The sequence below is a fragment of the Pelobates fuscus genome, chromosome 3, assembly GCF_036172605.1.
Source record: "Pelobates fuscus isolate aPelFus1 chromosome 3, aPelFus1.pri, whole genome shotgun sequence".
Taxonomy (NCBI): Eukaryota; Metazoa; Chordata; class Amphibia; order Anura; family Pelobatidae; genus Pelobates; species Pelobates fuscus.
In genome coordinates, this window is record NC_086319.1 from 81,183,228 (window position 1) to 81,209,978 (window position 26,751).

Consider the following 26,751-nt stretch of genomic DNA (forward strand, 5'->3'; position numbering starts at 1 on the left):
CCTCTAGTGTACTTAACCTGGCACACAGGGTATAGAGGGAGGGTTAAGGGGCACACAAGGGATAGTAGAGGTAAAGAAGTATACAAGGGGGACTAAGAGACTCTAAAGAGTAATAGCAGCTATGAGACACAAAATAGGGGGTAAGGGGCCAAGAGACAAGCATGGAGCAAAAGGAGGGCTAAGAGAGGGTCAAGAAGCACACAATGGTAATCGAGAATATGGGACATACTAGGTGTCGGGGGTTAGAAGAGGAAAACAATAGCATGAGAGGGGTTACAAGTCACACACAAGGAGGTGAGAGGGTGCAGAGACAAACTGGAGAATAGAAAGGGAAACTGGATAGCAGGCTGGAGATAGATTATGGTGGGTAGGTGGATTGCATTTTACAATTTGGAGGAGGATGCCCACAGATTATCCCACCCCAGGTGCCAAATAACCTAGATACACCTTCGACTGGACCTACAAGTGATTGGGTTTTGGGTTCATTTTATTTACCTTGGTAACATACAATCATAACCTTCTATAATCACATAATTTTTAGGTATCTGATCATGAGTGGTAGTCACACTCTTTGAAAGCAACATTTTAATGCAAAATTTTAAATTGTAATATATTAGTCCAGTGCATTATGTGGACAATTTACAATACATTTTGTGCTGTGAATGTATTGTATGCATATAAAATAAGTTTATGCATTTGAACAGGCCGCTTAATCCATTTTAAATACAAATTTATCAGCATAAAAATATTTTCAGCATAATTTAAGTTTTTCTATTTGTTTATTTTGTTACTAACAACGCTGGATTTTAATTTCACATTTATATATAAGCCTATGGTTTATACCCATTAATGATATCGACAGATAATTAAATTTCCCTACAAGGTATAGTTAGTGGGGGAGGTATATTAATAGTGGGGTCCTCTTCTCTTGCACTAGGTCTATGTTTTGACACTTGCACATCAGCTGTGTGCAGAGTGGAACTTTGTTTGACGCAAACCTGGGAGGATTTCATGTTGCACCAGACTCTGGAACATTTCTTATTGTTGTTAGCTAGTTATACAGGATTGCTTGTTTTTATGAATGGATTTCACACTACATTACCCTGGGGTACATCATTGAGCTGAACCAGATGAGTTTTTCCTATTGAAAGTACAAGCACAACCAATTTTAACCATACTAAACTGGACTGCAAAGCTTTGGTTTTTCGGACTCTACTCTATTCCCCAGACTTGAAATAACACACTGTCTGACACTGCTGGCTCACATGGGAGGTTCAAATTCTCTTTGCAACTTCCTATATTATATTCGCAATGGGGAAGTACTGGTTTGCTTCATTCCTCCAATGGTAAACTCTTAAAGTTCTCCATTGTACCCATAGTGGATTGCCATAGTGGATTTTTTAAATTCAGGATCAATGTTTTTTCTAAAAGTGTCATATGTGTTTTAACCCCTTAAGGACCAAACTTCTGGAATAAAAGGGAGTCATGACATGTCAAACATGCCATGTGTCCTTAAGGGGTTAAAATGTCCTTGTGATCTATTATACATTGGACAAACAATTAGATTTCTCCGTAGAAGAATTTCTGAGCATATCAGAAATATAACAAAAGGTTTAGAAACACTTAGTGCTTCACAACATATTGAAAAAGCCCGCAATCAGAATCCAGAAGCTCTATTTTTTTGTGCTTTGAGATAAATTAAAAAAAGAATGGAGGGTAGGAGATTTTAATAAAAAAAGTTGAAACGGAAGAAATTTAATTTATTTTTAATTTTAATACTTTAATCCTCTGTAGATTAAATAATGATTTTGAAATATGCCATTTTTAAAAATGAATTTAAGCTTCAATATATTTCTTATTTATGCCAATGAATTTCAGCTTCAATAGATTTTTTTTTTATTTATGCCAGTTGCCAAAGAATAGGTTAAAATAGCAAGATAAGGATTCCCCTAGATCTAGTTTATATGCATTGAATGTCTCCATAATAAAATTAAATGCATAAGGAATTATTTACAGCTACGTAGAAATAATTTGTAGAAAAGGTTTGATTGGTATTATTAATAGGGTTTTATAATGAATTATTATTTGTGATTCATATCTGTTTTTTTTAGTATATATGTATGATAATGTCCATATTCAACCAGCTAGTAAGAAACTTCGAGTTGTTCAGGATCATAAAGATCTGGGACTTCCAGAAAAAGCAGATGTTGCGTTCGGAGGATGCATATGTTATGTTATTGTGTAAGAAATACAATGGGGGATGTGTAAGACACAAGGTGAATAAGAGACACAAAGGTTGTGAGTAAGAGAAGAGCATGCTCTCTGACATTGCAAAATGGTCAAATCACAGGCTTCTCAATGAGATGTAATTCGACCGTTTGAGGAAGGTGGTCCCCCCAAAAATGGGTAGGATTAACCCCTGTCCAAACTGTGCACCTCCAATACCCTAAATACCATATTAATATTATTATTTTATTATTTATATAGCGCCAACAAATTCTGCAGCGCTTTACAGTGGGTGGACGAACAAACATGTAGTTGTAACCAGACAAGTTGGACACACAGGAACAGAGGGATTGAGGGCCCTGCTCAATGAGCTTACATGCTAGAGGGAGTGGGGTAAAGTGACACAAAAGGTAAGGATAGTATTAGACTAATGACCGTTGCAAGAGAGGAATTAGTCGGGAGCTATTAATAGTGTAATTGATACGCTTTTATGAAGAAGTGAGTTTTTAATGATTTTTTGAAGGAGTGGAGACTGGGTGAGCATCTAACGGAGGAGGGAAGTGAGTTCCACAGGAACAGTGCAGCCCTCGAGAAGTCTTGAAGGCGAGCATCAGAGGTGGGAGTATGGACAGAAGATGTAAGTCTTCAGCAGATCGTAAGGGCCTAGACGGGAAATACTTGTGTATTAGGGAGGATTGATAGGTGGGAGCAGCATTATGTAGAGATTTGAAAGCAAGAACCAGAATTATAAATTAAGCCCTATATCTTACAGAATGTAGGGACTGACAGAAGGGTGAGGTGTGAGCGGTGCAGGCGGACAGTAAGATGAGCCTCGCCGCCGTATTCATTATGGACTGTAACGGCACAAGTTGGGAGCACGTAAGACCACTGAGAAGCGGATTACAGTAGTCAAGGCGAGAAAGGACAGTGGAATGGACCAGCACCTTAGTCGCATCTGGTGTTAAGTAGGGTCGGATGCATATAGCTGAACATATATATATATATATATATATATATATATATATAGGGGGTTGGATGCATGTAGCTAAACATGAAATTACGTAATAAAGTTTGTGAACCTGGTAGAGGAATATAGGATCGGTGGAACGCAGCGTGCATACCAAGTACAAATGAGGGGTGGATCTGAAGTTGTGCTCAATTACGACAATTAAAAGGGGGGAAAAACAAGAAGAGACGATTCAGGATTACTCAAAAATAAAAAGGTCATAGTGCGAAACGCGTTTTGGTCTTATCGGACTTTTTTATTGTATTTTGTGCTGTTTTATTTATTTTAATAAATTCTGTATTATCTTGGAACAAGTGCAATTTACCTTCTTTTGGACTATCCATGTCTATCCAAGTGTCGAGCCAGCTTAATTGGGCTCATTATCATGTGAGTGCATCCAGTTACATATATGTTTTATATCTACACAGTATCACACTATGGAGTTTTTCTCATTGCTGTTATATCTGTATCAGCTGTATACAACACAAGAGGGATCAGGATTGCCCTTACTAGTTCTACTGCTTCATACACTAGAGCACGGTGTCTAAAACCGCTCTACTTTTGTAAGGTCTCGTGTTACCAGTATCTCTAGCCCACATGACAATTTATACATCTACACCAGGCATAGGCAACCTTTGGCACTCCAGATGTTTTGGACTACACCTCCCATGATACTTTGTCAGCATTATGGGTGTAAGATCATTATTGTTGAAGGTTGCCTATCCCTGATCTACACTATTGCTTCTCCATTATTATTTTTTTTCCTGCAGGCCACATTACATTTAAGAGAAGCATTGACTGTTTGCTTCACCTATATTTGTGTGTGATTCACACACATTCGCCCAACACCCACACTTTTGGTTTCACACTTACTGACACTACGTACAAACATACATTTACATTTATACTGAAACTATGTATCCAAATATATTCACAATGAATCTACAGACACTGATATACAAAACTGCATTCATGCACATGCTTTCATGTGCTACACAGACAGTACATTCCACACAGGGGTTTATAAAATTGGGGATTGTGAAAAATGTGTGAACAAAGAATCAGATAGCTCAGGGAGAACCATAGAGTAAGTAATGCCACAATCCTCAGTTACATTTTCATTGCTTATGAGTCCCATGTGTGGTGCGAAACGTGTTAAACTTTATGGCAGTGAGTGTTACCTTTATCACTGTTTGCTGCCTTATCTGTTTTGGATATTATAATAATTATGCCGTTTATATGGAGATTTTTGGCTTTACTGGCGTTGCGGTTCTCATTGAGCTATTTATTTCTTTGTGATCTGATATTTTCCTTGTTTAGAGCTCTGAGTGGTGAATTATCACGTGGCATGGGGTTTAAAATTACATTGAGTCTGTGAACATTCTTTTATTTATGTGCTGTGGAAATTTACGAGAATTGAACATTTTAGGCCAAGGTAGCAGAGCTTGAAAATAAAACTCGAGTTGGAATATTTTTTACCAAATCAGCAAAAAAAAATTCCATTTTTAAATTCAGTTTTCAGTTCAGCACAATATGCTGTTTTCTTTAATAAACCTCATAGTGATAGTGCTCTGTATATTTGGTATATATTGTAGCATGTATTTTTGATGTATGCTAACTCATTAACGTCCTTGAAAACAAGAGAAATCTCAATGTTTCCTTCATTGTAAAATATTGTATAAATTAATAAATAATAGTGGCACTAGATATTTTGAGTAAATAACTACCCTTCCCAGATTTTAAAGGATTTTTATACCCGTAGTTGTAACTCTGCTATTCTCTGCTGTTCTAAAATTTTATATATTCCCTTTTATATGAAAATCAACTCATGGTGTGTAAACTTACAAGAGTTGTAGTTACCATATGTAGTATTGTGACAAACTAAAAGAATGGCACTACTAGAATTTGAGCTAGCTTAGCTGTAAGCCTATTTTAACCTACATTTGCAATGTCAGTTCATTATATAACCGTTTACTAAATAAAGTCAACGTATTGCTTCATGACAAATGTTGGCTATAAAGGCTAGTTTTTACAGTTTGTACAGTCGTTTGAAAACTGCTGTATACTTTGAACTTTGAACATTAAAATAAGGTGATAAAATAGTGAATTATTAAACAAAGTCTTGTACAGAAATCTCTCAAGTCTCTGTTGTGTTTTTGATCAGTTTAGTTTTGAAAAATGATGTATGAGTGGGTTTGGAATAATATAAGAAACTTTACACTATTCAATGCATAATATTTTCATAAAACACTAGGTTTGGTTAGAGTAACTCTTTCTGAGGTGGTCCGCCCAGCCAGTAAAACTTAAACGGACACTATAGTCACCCAGACCACTTCAGCTCAAGGAAGTGGTCTGGGTGCCAGGTCCCCCAGGTTTTAACCCTTCAGATGTAAACATAGCAGTTTCTTTGCAGGGTTAATCCAGCCTCTAGTGGCTGTCTTCCTGACAGCCGCTAGAGGCGCTTCTGCGACGCTGGATGCGAAAATCGCATTCAGCGTGCAGAACGTCCATAGGAAAGCATTGAGAAATGCTTTCCTATGGACTGTTTGAATGTGCGCGTGGCTCTTGCCGCGCATGCGCATTCCACTCCACTTGGGAGCTGACATCGGCAGGGGAGGAGAGGTCAACAGCGCCGAGGGAGCCCGGCACTGGATAAAGGTAAGTGGCTGAAGGGGTTTTAACCCCTTCAGCCCAGCGGGAGGGGGACCTAAGGGTTATATAGTATCAGGAAAACTAATTTGTTTTCCTGACACTATAGTGATCCTTTAAAAAAATTTAAAAAAAAAGTGGGAAAAAAAGGCTAAAACTTACCTCCATTTCATTGCCAACTGCAAGTTCTCCCTCCAGTCCGATCCTCCTTGGATTACCTCACTCCCCCTCCCCAGTGGAGAGAGTCACTGATGACAGACCGTGGGGAGAACCGTGGCGGCATAGAGAATGGGGTTGTGTCGCCATTGCTGGCATCAGACGCCGATTTTTCACAGAACTGACCATAGCCACCCAGAACACTGTTCTATGCTGGCTAATGTCCTGGAGGTGGAGTTATACCTCTGGCCAGTAAGGGGTTAATCTCTCTAAGTGCAGCGTTTTATTGCAAAATATATTCCTAAATATCTATAGTCACAGCACGGATAATTTAGATTAAATTGTACCATTCTGTTTTCAGTTCAACACAATTCGCTGTTTAGAAAATACACCCTACATCGATATTCACTAAAATTAAACTGTCAATGAATTAAACTGAAATGTTTAATTTTGGGACAAAATCGCCAAATCGGAAAAACCCTCCAACTCTGCATTTTTTCTTAAAATCTGCAATTCCACAGTCAATTAACAGCTCAGCACTCACTTTCAGATAACTCAATAAAACATTATGAACTTCATCAAGTTATCTGTTTACCTTCTAACAGGAGCGAGGGTTTATACATATTTTCAGTTATTCTCACATTTTGTTTTTATTTGTCTTTTTACTCAATTCATTATTTTCCATGAAATTGATATTCTGTTTATTTCAGTAGTATTATTTATTTTTATGCATTTTAATATATGTTTTATATTTATAGTTTTACAGAACTTGTGCTATTATAACTTTAGTTTTATGATTTATTTTTTTTTGTATTTTGTGAATATGAATGTGTATTATTTTCAAACACAAATATCAATACAGATTACTTTAGCCAAAAAGTAAAAGTAACTAGTTACTGTCTCGGCATTCTCTGTATATTAAAGAAATCAACCAATTTTTCCAGCATGCTAAATGTTAAACGCTTGATGTGCACACACGCTCTACCTGTATATTAAACTTACCACATCACATGGGGTCGTAGTGTTCATTTTGTCCATAGCAGCTGCTGCGGTCTCCAGAAGGGAATGCAGACACAACCAGCAGTCCTACGAAAGCAGGACAAACAAGGTATTCAGGAAGCAGTTGTGATGTATCGGGAAGAATCATTTAGAAAGTAAAAGTATAAGTGGCAGTCTGTGGAACGTACACAGATGGTTCCAGGATCAAGGACAAAATACACCTTTAGAACAAACAGGTGTATATTGTGTTATTGCCAAGTGTTACAGAAGAAGTGCAGCATGTGAATGCTGTAATTATACACCTCTGTCAGCAAGAAAGTAATAAATAATGATAAATTCAGTAAATGTGTGTGTGTGTGTGTGTATATATATATATATATAAAAAAACAAACTGAGAAATGCTGGGTCGTGATAATTTTGGAACAACATGATTTTCACATGTTTCTTTTTTCAAGTCTAAGGAATTTGTAGCCAAAATGAAAAACGTATGTCACACTTGAGCTATGACACAGGGCTTACAGCAAGAACAAGACAGACATTACACGGGATTTTGCAGTGCGAGAAGAACCACTCTAGAGAGTCAGAAAGAGTCACATCAAAGTAAGAGAGAGTGCGAAAACAACAAAATAATAGCTGAATGGGGAGGAAAAAAACAAACAAATTAAAATGCATCAAAACATGTGTGTGGATAGATAGAGAGAGAGACAGACAGATAGACAGACAGACAGACAGATAGATAGACAGACAGACAGATACATAGAGAGAGAGAGAGAGAGAGAGACAGACAGACACACAGATAGATAGATACATAGATAGATAGACAGATACATAGAGAGAGAGAGACAGATAGATAGATACATAGAGAGAGAGAGAGAGAGAGAGAGAGAGAGAGAGAGAGAGAGAGAGAGAGAGAATGAGTATATAATAGTGCAGTATGTATTACTGGAAAAATAATGCCTTTTTGAAGGGTTCTGGATGGGTTCGTTTCATACCAGCTGTCCCAATAATTCATGCCAATACTCTTTCTCCCCAACATGCTGCCCCCCTGATTTCATGCTAGCCCACCCTTTCGCCACTTGCCAGCTGTCTCATGGCAGCGTCTTCCCTATTACGGATACCTCCATTCATGCCAGTTTAATTTAACACACAAAAAGTCACAGGAAGAAAGCAAATTACCTTCCTAACCAAAGCACAGAAACATGGATTTAAATGAATTAACTAATCCTTTAAAAGATCACATGTTATCAAACAGCAAAACAAAAAATATCTGACCCTTTTTTTTTTTTGCGGCCTTGAAATTGAGAGATATATTTAACTGAAGTCGACCCATCAAAAAAGACTCATTGTCACATTACATTTACAAATACTTTTCAAACAAATCCAGATTGCTTAGCATACATTGCTTAGTAATGAGATAGAAACCCCAGTTCTTGCCAAAGGGCTGTACAGGTGACATCAACAAAATCTGTTTTTCAGACAGCTATTGCAAATTGCTCCTTCAAGTCATTGAAAAAACAACATTAATCTTCAAAACACTCAGCGAAAGAGGGTTCCAATACAATGAATTACAGGAGATAGAGATAATTCCTCTTATTTTAAGGTTTCTTGCAGCTCCAAAGAAAATTATTCCAAAATTAAATTGGTATAAAAAAAAAACTGCTTAACCTGTTTGCTTAAGTAATAGCTTCAGATATATTGTGGATGATCTACTACAAAGAGGACCTTAGGGAGTTGCGGATGAAATGAGCCTTGATGCAGACAGACATAAGCTAAACACTTCTCAGACATTGCTTTGAACTGACTTGATATGAATTGCACATTTCAGTAGCTGTCATTTCCCAGCTGTCCTTGTAAACAGTGAATGCAGATAAATGTTTAGTAATATTCACTGAGTACGTTGATTCTTAAGATGGAAAGTAAAATGTAACCTAGAACCCTTTAGAATACATTGTGGACTCTACCAGGGCAACCTACATATAGTCTATTCACTAAGTCCAGATTTTCAATAGTTAATTAACGCTGCCACCACTCTGTTAATATCATTCCATGATTCTTCCAAGTTAATTTCATTCAAGTTTATTAGGTTAATTATAGTGGACACCCAATATTCCCTCCACCTTCAGTTTAACTACAGTTGACTAAATTCGCTCCAGAGTGACAATAAAATAAAAAATCACCATTACTACTGTGTACCGGTGTTCTCTTACATTACATTCTCTTACATTGAAATATTTTGGAAGTGGTGACTTTTGTATTGTGGACATTGCAGAGATTGTAAATGTTTGATGATGGTTATCCTCAACCACTGGACCACTACTTGCTATATAAAGAGCATATGTATTTTTTTTTTATATAGCTGTGAGATTCACCTAACTGGGTGAATAAGGGTGTATCAAAAGGTGGGATGATAACCACAGCTCCGGGATCACTGACCCCGATTATCTATAACTCTGAAGTAGCTGGTGGCCTTGCACCTGGAAACATCAACACCTTTGGTGAATCTGATTGGACTTACATGCGCCAGTGGTGCACATCGGATGCAATAACGCTGGTTTTAGTTTTATTGCCAAGCAGGACCCCAATGGGTCTGGACAGATTATGCTACTTCCAAGTTAAATCACACTACGCTTCCCAATATGGACGACACCTATTTCACAGGAATCTAATGGAGATTGAGGAATTGTGCAGGGAACAGGTACACCTGCATAAGGGCATCTCGGTTCTATACATGTTACTTCTGTCATCCGTTCCATCTGAACCCATGAAACATACTTTGCATTGGGAACGAGCCACATGTGTCATGCTCTCAGACCCTCAGTGGATGAAGATCCACATACTGACACACCAGATTTCTATGTGTTCCAAACAACAAAAACTTAACTACAAGTTACTGAATGGGTGGTACAGAATGCCTGAGTGATTACACCGTATGCTTCCTTAGGTCTCTGAGACCTGCTTGAGATGTGGGGAAGATGTGGGCACTGATCTCCACATTTGGTGGTCATGCTGAAGACTGGCTCCCTGCTGGGCTGCTATATACAAAATGATTAAAGACATATTGGATACTGACCTCCCATTCCAGCCTCTCCAGATGTTCCTTCATCACACTACAACGCAACTCTCGAGTTATAAGAAGGCACTCACTAAGCATCTCCTAAATGCTGCCAAACTATTGATCCCAGCTAGATGGTGTTCCGCCGATGCGCCCACCCTCCAACAGTGGATGGCAAAAGTGAAAGAGATTCATTAAATGGAAACGCTCACGGCCTCCTTGGAAAAAGTTTGGAGGGCTGCTTGCAGAGGTGGACTCCATCAATAGACTTCTTGTCTCGACAACAGACTTAGAATAGCCAATCCAAGGCTGCAACTTAGGAAAAGATGTGGTGTAGAACGGACAGGGAGAAACTATCTCCATGAGCCCTATTATGGGGTACAGGCTAACGATCTAACACCTCATCAGCCCTGGCGAGTGCATGGGAGGCACTTCATTCCACACTCCCTATCCCCCCTCTTCTTCCTTTTTTTCTTTCCTCTCTCTTGCTCTCTCCCACATCCTCAGCCTTCTATCTTCTTCCTCTGATTTCCTTCTTCCTATATACCCATCCACCTCTATTCTTCCTACTCCTGTTAGTGTTATGATGATTTCTCGTGAGATGGGGTTGCCCATTCAGCACCAGTTTATATCAAACTATGCTTGGGTACAAGAGGCATAACTGGAACAGTGACTGATACAGTGCCTTGCAAAAGTATCCCCTTGATACTTATTTTGTTACATTACAGCCTTAAGTTCAATGTTTTTTTAATCTGAATTTTATGTGATGGATCAGAACACAATAGTCTAAGTTGGTGAAGTGAAATGTTTGTTATGAAGCCCATAAAAAGCTCTGGTGCAACCAATTACCTTCAGAAGTCACATAATTAGTGAAATGATTACCACCTGTGTTCAATCTAAGTGTCACATGATCTGTCATTCCATATACACACCTTTTTGAAAGACCCCAGAGGCTGCAACACCTAAGCAAGAGGCACCACTAACCAAACACTGCCATGAAGACCAAGGAACTCTCCCAACAAGTAAGGGACAATGTTGTTGAGAAGTACAAGTCAGGGTTAGGTTATACAAAAATATCCAAATCTTTCACGATCCCCAGGAGCACCATCAAATCTATCATAACCAAATGGAAAGAACATGGCACAACAGCAAACCTGCCAAGACACGGCCTCCCACCAAAACTAATGGACTGGGCAAGGAGGGCATTAATTAGAGAGGCAGCACAGAGACCTAATGTAACCCTGGAGGAGCTGCAGAGTTCCACAGCAGAGACTGGAGTATCTGTACATAGGACGACAATAAGCTGTACGCTCCATAGAGTTGGGCTTTATGGCAGAGTGGCCAGATGAAAGCCATTACTTTCAGCAAAAAGCAAAATGGAACGTTCTGAGTTTGCGAAAAGGCATGTGGGAGACTCCCAAAATGTATGGAGGAAGGTGCTCTGGTCTGATGAGACTAAAATTTAACTTTTCGGCCATCAAAGAAAATGCTATGTCTGGCATCACCTAAAGGACACCATCCCCACAGTGAAACATGGTGGTCGCAGCATAATGCTGTGGGGATGTTTTTCAGCAGCCAGGACTGGGAAACTGGTCAGAGTTGAGGGAAAGATGGATGGTGCTAAATACAGGGATATTCATGAGCAAAACCTGTACCACTCTGTGCATGATTTGAGGCTAGGACGTAGGTTCACCTTCCAGCAGGATAAGGACCCCAAACACACTGCTAAAGCAACACTTGAGTGGTTTAAAGGGAATCATGTAAAAGTGTTGGAATGGCCTAGTCAAAGCCCAGACCTCAATCCAATAGAAAATCTGTGGTCAGACTTAAAGATTCCCAAGTGCAAACCATCCAACTTAAAGAAGTTGGAGCTGTTTTGCAAGGAGGAATGGGCAAAAATCCCAGTGGTAAGATGTGGCAAGCTCATACAGACCTATCCAAAGCGACTTGGGGCAGTGTTTGCCGCAAAAGGTGGCTCTACACAGTATTGACTTTAGGGGGGTGAATAGTTATGCAAATTTACTTTTTCTGTTATTTTGTCCTATTTGTTGTTTGCTTCACAATGAAAAAAAAATCTTCAAAGCTGTGGGCATGTTCTGTAAATTAAATGATGCAAATCCTCAAACAATCCATGTTAATTCCAGGTTGTGAGGCAAGAAAACACGAAAAATGCCAAGGGGGTGAATACTTTTGCAAGGCACTGTATGTGACTGTAAGGTCAACTGACACATTTTATTCGGTTTTGCTAAAGTTCATTTTCATCTCATATCCATTGCTCTGAAACCACGGAGCAACGCAGGGAGGAGTGGGCCTCGACGGAGCCAGGAGTAGGCAGTTGAAGTTTAGGTCAAGGGGCTTGAGGGTGGGGGCTTGAGGGGAAGTTAAATAGCAGCCATTTTAGGGTATGTTAATTGTAATTCGAGCCTTTCTTACCTGTAAATTGTCCCTCCCACCCATCCTATGAGTATGAGGTAGTTCCCGTTTGGTCACAGCGGCGGGAAAAGGTGGTTAAACAGGAAGTTTGGTGGGTTAAGAAATTGGTAGGCCAAGGTCTAGGCTGGAGTAGGCCGGAGTTAAAAGTGTGGAGGTAGGTTCGAGCCCATTGGTGGCTACGAACCAAGGGGTGTAGGGGTGTCTGGGTACACCCCTGCAGTTAGACAAATGGAGGTGGGGCCTCTTGGTAGGCAGTTGAGTTACATGTTATGTATTATTGGTTATGTTAATGTTTGTTCTTTGGTAGGGTCATTGTCGGGGGTATGGTACAGGAGAGAGCGTAACGAAAGGAGTACTGTTGACAATGACCCTAAATTGTTAATTTATATATTTATATTAATTAATAAAGCTGTGGACTTTATACTCCAACAGAACTTTTGGTGTCTGCGTGTTATTAAAGTTATGGTTGGCACACAGGGCCGCCATCAGGGGGTGACAACCATAACGGTTGTCACGGGCCCGGCGGCCCTGGGGGGCCTGGCCGCCCGGGCCCCACGTGGTGGGTCCCATCGGGTGGCCCACACACTTAGGGCCACCCGATGGGCCCCCTCCTTCAGGGGCCCGGTCAGTGCTGTGGCCGTGGTATAGCGCGACCGGGCCCCTTTAAAAGAAAAAAAAGCAGCCGCAAGTGCTGCTGGGAGGAAGTGGTTACTTCCTCCCATCTCAATCCGCGCGCGAGGAGCGCGCGCAAGTGAAGAGGGAGCCGCGCCGACTCCCACCATCCCCAGCCACCCTCCTGCAAAGAAAAGGTAAGAGACAGGAGGGTGGCTGGAAAATGAGCACTGTGTGTGCGTGTGTGTGTGTGTATGTCTATGTATGTATGTATGTCTGTGTATGTATGCATGTATGTCTGTCTGTGTATGTCTGTGTATGTGTCTGTCTGTGTATGTATGCCTGTATGTATGTCTGTGTATGTATGTCTATGTATTTATGTCTGTCTGTATGCATGTATGTATGTCTATGTATGTCTGTCTGTATGTATGTCTGCATGCATGCATGCATGTATGTCTATGTATGTATGTCTGTGTGTGTATGTATGTCTGCATGCATGCATGTCTGTATGCATGTATGTATGTCTATGGATGTATATATGTATGCCTGTATGTCATTATATATGTATGTCTGTATGTCAGTATGAATATATGTCTGCATATCATTATGAACGTATGTCTGTGTGTATGGATGTCTGTATGCATGTATGTCTGTCAGTAGGTCTGAATATATGCATGTATGTCAGTCTGTCTGTATGAATGTATGTCTGTATGCCATTATGAATGTATGTGTGTATGGATGTCAGTGTCTGTATGTATGAATGTGTGTATGTATGTGTATGTATGTATGTATGTCGGTGTCTGTATGTATGTATGTGCCTTTATGTCCTCATGCATGTGTGTCTGTATGTATGTTAGTACGTGTCTGTCTTTTACTATGTATGCCTGTGTGTATGTCTCAGTATGTGTGTGTCAGTATGTATGCCTGTATGCGTGTATGTCTGTTTCAGTATGTGTGTCTGTTAGTATGTATCTGTGTCCTTTTGTATCAGTGTGTGTGTTTGTGTCTGTGTGTGTATTCCTGTGGGCGGTATTTGGAGGCGGACCCAGTGGGCGGTATTTGCAGGCGGGCCCCTGGGGCCCCAGACCCTGAGCTGAGTTCTGGTGGCGGCCCTGTTGGCACATGCCGAATAACGACGATTTTAGGTTAATGTAAAGAGAAACATGTTGATGAAACATGTAGAAACATGGGGTTGATGAGGAAAGACAAGTGAAGTGGGAGGGTTATCATAGACATAAGTCAGTCCAGCATATGTGAGTTTATTATGGAAACTCTAACATAAGTAGACAGTATGAATGTAAAGTGACTCTAGGCAATTAGTTGCACCAGAGTCGATTTTAGGGTGAATACTTGTACAACTAACAAAGGTCTGTTTTATTTTTAATTAAAGCAACTCAATTTCTGGGGTCCTATTTTACAAAGACACCAGATGGTGACATTGCTACATCGTGTGCGGAGGTGATGGAGTACAGGGGCAGGTACATTTTACTCACCTGCAGGTGTCCCTTGCAGCCACGGCTCTCCTTATCTGGTGGATACTGTTCCACTTCTGATACTTCATCTGCCTGGGGCCCACGCCAGTGTTGTACTCTTGAGCATGCATGTGCCTTTGGAGGATTTTCCTTGCAGCTGTGATGGCTGGGGTAATGTGCAAAACTTGACCGTGATAGTTCCTCTTTTTGTCAAGTTTTATCACGTGTAGGAAAAATGCATGAAATAAAGCAGGCCTTGCTTTGTCTTATGATATAATTTTCAGTGATTTCAGTTAAATTCTACACAGTCAGCGTAAGTATTTCATTAAGATTTTATGTATGCAAAATACTCAATTTTTTGAGTGATAGGGGGTGACAGAGACACTTTAAAGGGGCACTTTGAAGAATCACCATAAGCACTCTAGCTCACTGATTCTCCTCCCCCCCATTCTAAAACGGTTTGATTCCTTACAACACTCCTGGCACCATAAGAACTAAAGTGGTTATGGTGCCTAAAGTATTATTTTAACTATTGTCACAATAAATTATTTTACACCTTTGAAGTTTAAGTAAGTTGTGTATATTAAAATCCTAATAAAAGCCATGTTAATTCCTGAATGTAATGATGAAAAATGTGAAATAATATAAAGGGGGGGGGAGGGAGGGGGAAACTTGACCATGTAATGGGTAGGAATGTTTACCAAGTACAATATTCACAAAGCGGCAGTTCACTTACCATCATGTGACAGCAGCATTCATCAGCTCATGCATGCGCAAGGGAAGGTCACTTGTCATACAACAGCCAGTTTTATGCAATAATAAATGCTGTGTTGTTTTCTATGTATTTGTATCTAATATGTCACCTTGTCACCTTTTTCTCTTGTTCATGCATTCAAGGACATATTTGAAAACTAGAGAAATGTCAATGTAATATTCGAGGGTATAGAATTTCCAAAGATATGTATATGAAACTTTACATTGTGTGAATTATACAGGGCAGCATATTTCATAAAAAAAACACAAAGGCAAGATGACTTTCTATATTGTGTCCACAATGCATGGTATGTTTTATTTGATAACAAAAAAAAAAAATGTTCTTTGACCCTAATAAGTGTCCTTCAAATGCATTATATCCTCTACATACTAACATTTAATGTTTTAGTTTATTTTTGTAATTTTTTTTTTGGTGAGCGATATTTAGCGTACCTGTTCTTTTTATGCTGTCAGTATCTAAAAATTTGCTTTAGCTTCCTAAAAACTGTGTCAAATAAAAAAATATTCCCATCTGTTGAAAAAAAAATGAATTAGCTAACTCCACTCACACTTACGCTTTGCGCTCCAATACGCTTACAAACCATGATATCGTCGCCATATGATTACTGTTATAGAAACATTTATTACTACATTTAAACTTAAGTTTTTATTTTATTAGACCTTGCACATGCAACTGGATTGGATTAATTTTAAACAAAGCTAATGACACAGATTTGGACAGTGACTCTTGCATGGAGGACTTAGACCACCACCTCCTCCACCCATCACCCGACCGGGGGAGTGCGTGGTTGTCTCCAGAATATGGGGACGCTTGCTTTCGCCGCATTGAGGAGTATTGGAGATGGTTTGATTCATAGAAAAATAAAAAAATATTCCTTAAATGTTCCTCACTGATGAACTCACATTCATTGGAGGTAGAGGGAACAATAGGTTCTTAGGTAACTTTATTTTAACAATATCCTTCTTAGCCATTTGCAATGAATCACAATAAAACTGACAGAATAATTTATAATTTTGTTTTAAATAGGTTTTTATTTTGCATGTATAGTAATAGCAAACATAAGGCAAATTCACAATCTGGTGCCTACGCAGAGGCATAGTATGTTGTGCAACAGAGCTGTTTACAAGTTATTTATCAAGTTCGACATAGGTAATAGTAAGCTGTTCACAGTAACTGGGTGACCATTCCGCTTAAGTTTGTAGTTAAGGGTAAAGCCACATGTTTAGATGTGTGTTAAGTAAGGAGAGCGATATCATAACGCTTTGATATCGAGTTTATGTGACCGGGATAATAGCGGTTAGGCATTTACGTGGGTGTCATATTTCGGCGTGTAGTTGGTTTAAACCATGTGGGGCTGCTGCTTTCGTGTTGGTGTTAGAGAAGGCGTGACATGGTAGTGTTTAGCGTGTATTCAGGAGTGTCACAAAATCATCCGAGGCGATATGTCTCAGCCAATAGAACCATCTCTTCGTGTATTTTTCTTTTGCATTCGGTGTGATTGCCTTCAGGTCTTCAAATATCCGGGTGTCCACCACCTCCTCCACCCATCACCGGACCGGGGGAGTGCGTGGTTGTCTCCAGAATATGGGGGCGCTTGCTTTCGCCGCATTGAGGAGTCTCGATATCCCAGATCATTTATATGCCAGCGTAGGTATTGCCGTGTGATGTAGTAGAAAAGGTGCTGGGGTCATGGGGAGGGTTTTGTTGGATATTTTGTGGATCACTCATCTTGATGAGGGTGCAGTCCCACCATAGGTGGAGAAATGTTCCGTTCTCCATCCCGGAGCGCCAGCATGTAGCCTGTTTTGAGCTGTCTCTTGCATGGAGGTCAGCTGGGGTGATGTACCATCTCGTAAATACTTTATATGAATTTTCTTGTAGCCTCGCCGACTCTGGGGTCTTCTGGATGAGAGTGATGATCTTATCCCAGTCTGCATCTGTAAGTGTGTCATCGAGATCCTCTTCCGAGCACCTGATGCATCGGCCAGGAGGTTTCGGCCCGTTGCCAGCGAGGTATATATCTGGGATATCGTTTTCGGGGGTGGTGTGTCTAACAAGCAGAGAGATTAGAACTCCGTACATTCTCTTGTTAAGCATGGTCCTTGGGGAATCGAGCGTGCATAGTGTGAGAGTTGTTCCCTAGCCATAGTGTGTAGGAAACTATGTCTTTGGTCTGGGAAGAGGGCGGTCGTTGGCTGTATTGCAAACGGGGGTGTGAGTACCAATGCTGCTTAAATGAATGTAATTATCTCTGTGCGAAAGTAAAATTTAATTTTGACGCAGTGAGCAGGTAAATTCATAATAATTAACCACTTGCTTGCCAATAACAATAATATCCAAGGGGAGGAGGATATACAACTCTATTACTAGAAAATAACTGTCTCCGAGTTGCACATTTGGCATGTCACTGGAGTCCACAGTCTGTCATTTGAAGAAATGCCTGAAGAAAAGTAAATAAACAGCTCAAGCAGTGAAGCTAGAGAGAAAAGTGAGAATGAAAGATAAACTAGCAGAATGTTAATACCCTGAGTGTTTGTTTATGAAACCTTGATGTGTTAGAAATGATGGGTTATGTTGTTTTTAATCTTTATCTCTATTGTATTATAGTTTATGTTAATAGCCTGTATGACATCTATGATGTTTTTTTTTATCTTTTGGGGAAGGAACTATGAATCATGGGCATTCTGATGTTGTAGTGGATGTCAGGATGCTCCAGCAAAGACTTGTATGACCAATCTAAATAAAGTTTCTTAAATAAAAAAAATCGCTGCTTGAAACAAAATTTTTATTAGATATAATATAATAGGTTATTTTTTTTTTTTTATTCTTTCTTTTATTGAGGCATATGAGAAGGGGTACAAAAGAAAGGGAGGGAAATGCAATAACAGTTTACAGTTGGGGGTCGGTACATTCAACTTTAAGAGATTACATTTTCCTGAAAAGTGATGCCTCTCTTTTTTTTCATGTCATATAACAAACACTTGACATAACCATATGCAATGCCTGAATAGCTAAACTATGAAAAGAGAATCATTAGGCTATGCAATATTTTAGTCACGTATTAAGTAGATAAATTGTCAGGCTGTAGTTTCAAGGTGATGGCAAGCTAGGTAACTATCTGATTATACTTCAGTAGAAAAAACACAGTTATGTGCAGTCAGTCGATTGTGTAGGTATTAGGTTAGACTAACTTGGAGTTGCAAAGGGTGTATAGGCTATAAGTAATAGTGAAGCATGAGTAGGTCAGGTACAATAGGCATATTATTAATACAATTGCTGAGTGTGAGTTAAATATCGAGGGACATATTAGCCTGGACATAGCCGTGCTTAGTAATGTATTTATCTGTGTGACAGATGGTACTATGCCTTGCTTTGAGTCTCAGTCCTTTTGGGGGGTCAGCCGATGCCTTGTTGGGGCTGTGTATGTGCCTCATGTGGTGGTCGGTGCAGCTGGTGCGGTCTCCTCGGTGTGAAGGCGCTGACATCCCCTGGGCCATGTAGAGTTGCTGAAGGCACTGAGTGTAGCTCCGACCAAGCTGTGTGTCGGGTAAGGTTCGCCTGTCTTGGGCTGAGGTAGCATTGTATGTACCTTCCTGAGGCAGTCACCTCCCCTGATCCAGCTCCCCTCCGCTTCGCTTGCCTTGTCTGGGGAGGTCTTGTGCTCGGCTTCGGTGGTCCCCTCCGTGTCACTGCTTTGCATGGGGGGTGAAAGTACTTGACCCTCCACCTCCGTCCAGCTTCTGATTTTTTGGGCCTTGTAACTCGACTCTGCCCCCTCCGATTCCGGGTTAGCGTCACCCTTGTGAGAAATCTGTCGTTGGGGTTGCGCTGCTGTTTGTCCCCGTCTGGCCTCCTGTGAGGTGCGCTGTGGTGAAGCCTGGAGTGGGTCTTCAGACTCTGAGGCTCTCATGCGGGCTTCCAGGGAGTCCCAGAAATTAGCGAAGATGCTGTTCAGCCTCATCTCCGTTTCCCGCCATGCGTCGGAGATGTGAGAGGCATCCGCCATATTAAAGACCGCTGGGTCGGTTGGTTTCAGGCTCCACTGAGCCGGTACTGGCCCATCGCTTTGCGGTCCAGAGGGGGGGAACGAGGGCATGCAGACAGATTCCCAGCGTGGCATTGCAGCTGGGGAGCGGCCGTCTCCCCTGCGCCCGCCATGCTTGTAGGCCCAATTGTGAGTTGTGCTCGGTTCGTCGCTGGAGAGGTATCTTTCTCTTCCCCTCGGTGTCTGCTCTCGAGTGGTAGCTTTAAATTCACGATTAAGTGCCTGTGGGTCTGTGAAATTAGCGTTAAGTGCCGAGTTTAGCAGGAGCTGCTGTGGTGAGCATCCTCACAGCTCTGCGGTCAGGCCCCGCCCCCAATAGGTTATTTTTTAATTGTGAAGGCCTAGTACAATGAACCATGGATAATCTGATTTTATAGTGGATGTCAGGATACTCCAGGAAAGCCTTGTGTGACAAAGTGTCCTCACCTTATAGACTTGTTTACATTCTGACAACGGGAGTTGCATGCACGGCCACCCCAAGAGTCCTATCCACGATTCTCCTGGTTCAGTGCCTTCCCTCTCCCGAATTTATCCGAACACTCGCTCCCTGGCCGTCATTCGTGCATAAAACCTTGCGAATGGATTCAGCGGGACCGCCATGGAACTCAAATCGGCTATGAGTTGTCGCGGCTCACAGTAATTTTTACCCAAGGTAATGACCCCTTTACCAACATGCCAGGAGAGTGCTTTTTGGAGGAAAGGTACCTGAAGGGGAGGGGCACAATCTCCCCCTCATTGCCGAGAGGAATATTATTTACTTTGTACACAAGAGCCCCAGACAGTTGACCGGCCAAAGCACCAATCACTCTGGAACATTTTTGGACGTAGACCACGTGTGCTGCCAGTCAAATCTTTACCCTGGTGGCATTTGGTCAATTCTCTATGGATCCAGGCATTATTTGGACAGACTGGGCACTCGGAGACCAGCTATCTGGGGATATATGACTTGTGGGGGTTCAGTACTGGACTATGTGTATTTTAAGTTTTGTTTGTGTTGAACCAGTTGTGTCCAGGAGATAAATAGCCTGGGTGGGTTTATGTGTCAATGAATGGATACCCAATGCTGGGTGCCGGTATATAAATTCTGTGTGCCTTGCCTGAATAAACCAGATCTACTCCCAATATTAAGTCTTGTCTAATATATGGGGGGAAATCTATACTAACTATAATCACTACTTCGTCTGGAAGGAGCTATTACACTACAAAAAAGGGAATCCTTGGCAGCGAGAATACAGTGGTCCACCAAACCTTGTAATACCAATCCAAATTAAAAAAAAAATATTTATAACTGTCAGTATTTCCACTGGCAGACATTTTGTGTTCAGATAGAAATTACAAATGTATACTGTTAGTCACCACTTAGCAGATGTGACTCCATTTTGTAACAAAAATGCAAAGGCTGACACACATTTTATTTCTCTGTAACTCTATTCATTCAAAGATACCTAAACAATGGAATGCAGCTAGCGTAAACATTGACCAGAGATAAGATTCTCTTACAAGAAGGGGGGCTGAAACAGTCCAGACACACATATACATATATATCCATATATATATCTATATAGATTAACTATAATTATATTTTATCATATATAAATAGTACCTTTGTTAATAATATTGAATATTCATGGAGAGAATCCCGATGAAGAAATGTCATTATTATTAAACTAATATTAGCTGAATGTGTGCAAAAGACATGTACATATCACATGTTGTCACATTACTAAGTACTACATAGTTTCACACAAAAACCAGACACAGGATTACAAGAAACAGATAACACTAAAAGTAATTAACTTTAAATTTAAAGTATTGATTCAAAGTTCCATTGTATTAGACAACGTGAACAAGGGTTCATTACATGTTAAAAACTATTTTATGGCCCAAAGAGGAGATGGTCTGTCTGCAGAAAAAGAGCCAAAAATCCTTTGAAGAATGATACATCTTTGATGGATGGGTATCAATAAAGATAAGGACGATGACGTCAAACGCATTACGAAATTCAATTAACCCCTTATACACAGTGATAATTGGACTTCCTGACGAAAAATTCTTGTGATGTTACAACGCCATCTATTGACCAAAGTCTAGATGATAATCTATAGAATGATACGCTCACCTGACTCTATGTGCCACTTTAAAATAGTGACATAAAGAAAGTTTAGGGAAGCTGGTCTTTTAAAAATTGAGGATAGCCATACCACACAAGTATGGAACCAAATAGAAATGATGGTTTCACAGATCCTCCACACTGACATCCCACATGACCCATGGATATGGCTCCTATCCAAACCCATGGCCAACACACCAAGATCCCACAACAAACTGATAGCCAAAATCGCGCTCGCCACCAGAAGAGCCATCGCCGAAAAATGGGGTAGCCCAGACACACCCACACTGGACACAGTGAAGAGAAAAATCAAGGACACAATTAAAATGGACGAATTGTCCGCACTGATCCACGACACAACTAAACACTTCAAAAAAATTTGGGACCCGTGGTTCTATGCATTCCCATTAACAACTTAGCCACCAGTCAGCACCAACATAACACAACACCTCACAAACACAATAACCACACACACCCTAAGACCATAACCCTATCCCTCCCATCCCCCCTCCCCCTGAACCTGAAGACCATCCATACACCCCCCCAAACCCTCCCCACACTCCCCCACTGTCCAAGCCGCTGCGCGGACCGAAACCAAATACCAACCCAAGGATAAAGGTCCCACATAACCAGGAGACAGCTCCACATTGGACACCTAGGGCACACACGAACACCTACCAATGCTCAATCAAACACCAACACACCAGAGATACGCACTCCACACCACACTGTTAACAACACCGAAAGGTTACCCAAACTGCACCCAAACCGACGTCATATGACAGACAACGAACCGCATAGAGCACGAAGAACGTCTGACATAGACCAGAACGACACGGACAATCACCCACCCCGACCCCCTCTCACGCAAGGGGAGCCCGAACCCCAACGAACCGACCCGATTACCTCAGTAAGCAAACACGAGGGGCACAACAGAACCCCCAAGAAACCATAACATAAAATTAAGCCTCTCCTCTGCCGCAGACCAGCAGCAGGACAGGGCATCCTCTCCCATACCCCTCAGTCTCAAATACGCTACCCAGACCACCAGAACAAGTTGCATCACACGAGACTTGAATATTTACTCGGACAAAATTGCCGACAACGTACAAAACTGAGCTAATGTCCATATGTATAAACCAACGAAATGCCTATATGTAAACGTATTGTATATCTTGTACTCTTATTTAACCAATCGCTTACCCCCCCGCTTCCATTCTGTACCCTTGAAACCCCATCAAAACACACAAAACTGCTCCAAATGTACACCGAAAGAATATATAGGTTTGCTCTGTTTGCATACTGTTAAAAACACTCGTTTGTTATGTGCAATGTATATTTTAAACCTTGAACCTCCCATTTTCTTTTCTGTACCCCCACCCCATAAAACAAAAAATCTTTCAAAATAAAGAATTTATAAAAAAAAAAAAATTGAGGACAGCCGAATAGAAGTGGAAGTCTGAGATCTGGAGTAGGAGACAAAGGTCTGTCTCCTTCCAACTAATTCTTTGAAAAACTCTAACACTTGTCTTTTCCAGATGAAACTCTGGAATTCTTAATATTCAGATCTCTGATAACTTTCCAATTTTCACAATGCTCTACTCATACTTGCATACACTATTTATGGAATATCTCCAAGCCTAAAATAACTTCTACCAAGAAAGCTGGTAAATATGCTGTTTTATTTAATTTAATTTAAACAATTCATATTTACTCAAAGCAGGAATATAACTGGATAAAATCTGGTCAGATTTGTAACTTAGAAACCATAATTAGCTAAGGAAATATATGGTTATATAAGTTCCATTCCTGCAAGTGGAATAAATAAACAACAATATTATTTACTGGTAATTTGCCAAGTTTAGCATATCAAGCTCGTATCCAAATATATTGATTTATCTGAATTTAGGGATAATTAACCTTTAATCAGGAAAGCTAATCTTCTGCAAATGTAAAATCTGTTCTAGCCAGCAATGAGTTCAGTGTGATTCAGACTAACAGAAAAGTGTTATGGCTATTAGCTGTGCTGTTGTGAGACATTGTGAACAGCGGCCCGTTCCGCTCTGTATGTCTTTTTTCCCCTTTCAACTCTGTGTTTCTCTTCCCCTAGCCCTTCATTGTGTCTATTTGTCCCCCCAGACCCTCTGTGTGTCTCTTTGTCCCCTCTCAGCCCCTCTGTGTGTCTCTTTGTACCCCCAGCCCCTCAGTGTGTCTTTTCCCCCCAGTCCCACTGTGTCTCTTTGTGCCCCCTTAACCCCTCTATGTGTATTTTTGTGCCTTCAGACTCTGTGTCTCTTTGTGCCCCCTCCTTTCCTCTGCCCTTCTTCTGTTCCTTCTCTTGCCCTTCTTTTGTCTCCTTCTCCTCCTGTGCCTTTCTTCTGTCCCCCTTCCGCCCTGTACCCTTCTTTTGTACCCCCTCCTCTCCTGTGTACTTCTTTTGCCCCCTCCCCCTCTGTGCCCTTTTTGCCCCTCCCTCCTGTGCCCTTCTTTGTCCCCTCCTGTGCCTGCTCAACCTCACTTTTCTCTGAGTGGGCGGTCCGCAACAGAGGAGCCTCTGTTTCTTGTACCTGGTCTGACAGGAAGCACTTTGCTGCTCTCTGATTGTATGATTATCTTTGTTTTATGTATGTTAAATGTGTAACTTACCCACAAACAAATAAATAAATAAATATAGCCTGGTTTATAGTCCGTGCACTAAGGGACTAATTTGTTCAAATTTTGGCACTGTTTAGAAGATTGCTCCCTAATTTGGTATCCCTAAATATGTTAATCCAACAAAAGGGTACCAATTAAGGGAGCTTTCTACTAAATACAGCGGAAGGTTCAAAATGAATCATATGGATTTCTCATCTTTCAGATGTTTAGGCGATAACTCCCTAATTTGGGTGAAAGAACAAAAACATTAAAATACTTTTTTCTTACAGTTGCTATTTCAATTGCTTTTTCAATTGCTTAGTAGATAGGTCTGTAATATGGTACCCTTGATTATGGTAATCCCATGTAAGGATACCAAATTAGGGTGCTATCTTCTAAACAGCTGAAAGAGCAAAAATAAAGAAAAGGATTTTTTTTCTTAATGTTGCTGTTTCAGTTGCTTAGTAGATATGTTTCTAATCTGATATCCTTATCCCAAATAATTGGTTTTGATTTGTCAAAATGTGTTAATTTCCAGTTAGTTTTAGTTTGTAAAAAAAAAATCCGAAATTCAGAAGCACATGTCTACAGTGTTTAACAATTCAGTTATATCGGAAATCTCGAGGAAAACTAAAACATCTTGGGATAGAGGAGAGATGGATTAAACATTGCAGAGGCATGCAGAGATGCAAGAAAAACTATGCACACTACTGGTTAATGGGCGACATATATTGCCAGTTTGCTAAAATTATGCGTGCCGTTTAGATCCATAGCATTGCTAAATGAAAAACAATTTTTGCAGGGATTTAAAAGTTTGAAGTCTAATTCGTCATATTGCTTTTTTTTTTTATTTTATCTAAAATGAAAGTGTACAGATCTTCCAAAAGCAATTTTGTTGTTTTTATTTTAATTACATACTTTTAGTAGATAATTCTTAAATGTTTGAAGCGTTTTACACTTTCATTATAGCGGCAATGCATTCTTATGATGTTCTGTCCTGACTGCTTAAAGTGATTGTGCATAATGAGGGAATAACAGTACTGGTTGTAATGTGAATCTGTTTGCCAAGAAACGGTTCAAGCAGTGATTGCCTTGGTTATTCTGATGAATGATGCATGTACGACATCTCTACAGACTACAAAATGTTACGTTGTTATTGTCTCCTACATAACACATTTAAATGTTTTAGAATATATAACTGCCTTTTTCTTCCCTAAGTGGGGACGTTCATTTTGTAACCTCAGATGACTTTCAATGAATTGCTAGTGCACTTCGTAAACTAACAAGGTTATTCACAAAACAACGAATGTACACCAAGGCAAAACCATTCGGCTATGTATGAAGCCATTCAGACTCCAAAATCATGCTTGCCCGCACTATTTAACAATGTCCAGAATAAGTTAAAGATTTCAGCCGGCCCAAACGCTGCAGGACGACTTAAATACGGGCTCAAATACTTCAAATCCGGGCCCAGGCACTTCAACTCGGTGCTCAATTAAAAATAAAATAGAAACAATTTTTCTACTGGTAGCGCTAACAGCCAGTCGGCAAATAGTTACAAACCCTTGTCACTGCAAAGACTAATTATGTGGTGGATGGCCAGCTCTTCCTAACCACATTTACCCCTTAACCCCTTCGTGGCGAATGAGGGACCCTGTCCGTCATGCCGGGCAAGCAGTTAACGCCAGATGATGGACCGGGTCTGTCATGCGCTAAAGTTAACCCCAGATCGCGGCGATCGCGGGGTTAACACTCCTCCGGTTCTCCTCTGTATTCGAGGCAGACCGGGAGCACCCGATCGCGCTGTCCCTGCAGCAGTGATCACTCTGAGAGGCTGTCAGAAGGAGCACATGTGCTGCAGGGACTTCTGATCCGCCTCCCTGCTCTTCCGCTTTCTGTGTGAAGTGCAGGGAGACGGACTAGTGATGATCTTCTAATAAAAACTTAATTTAAGATCCCACCCCCCATTACCCATTTTAAATAAAAAATTAACCCCTTCCCTGCCAATTAATCACTGACTACAGTGATCAATTAGCAGGACCTACATTCAGTGGCGGCTCTAGACTTCGCGAGGCCTTAGGCGAGATTCATACATGAGGCCCCCCACTAACACCATTATTGAAAAAATAGCAGTTGATTTGTGTGTATAAGAAGCTGTAGATATATTGAAGAGGGAGCTTGCAGCACTGGATATAGAGAGCTAGTCTATGTATACATTGTTGCATTGTCTACCTCTGTGTGCCTGAGAATGTGTGTCTGGCAGGGAGTATCCTTGTATATGTATGTATGTTTCTCTGAGCATGTGTATGTTTGTGTACTGCCTGTGGCCTTTGGCACTGAGTTTAAGGCGGAGCTATTTCATGACAGTGTGTATAATTATTGCCTTCAGGGGGTGACGGGGTGAGTAAAGGGGTAACTGTGGCAGGTTGAGTGTAAAAGAGCAGGAGGGTGCCAAAGTGTATGGAGGTGGGTGCCAGAGTGTTGAGGGTTGACAGTGAGAATGAAGGGAGGTGCCCGAGTGCGGAGAGTGGTGCCCGTGTGTGCGGAGGGAGAGACCGTGTGTATGGAGGGTTGTCAGTGTG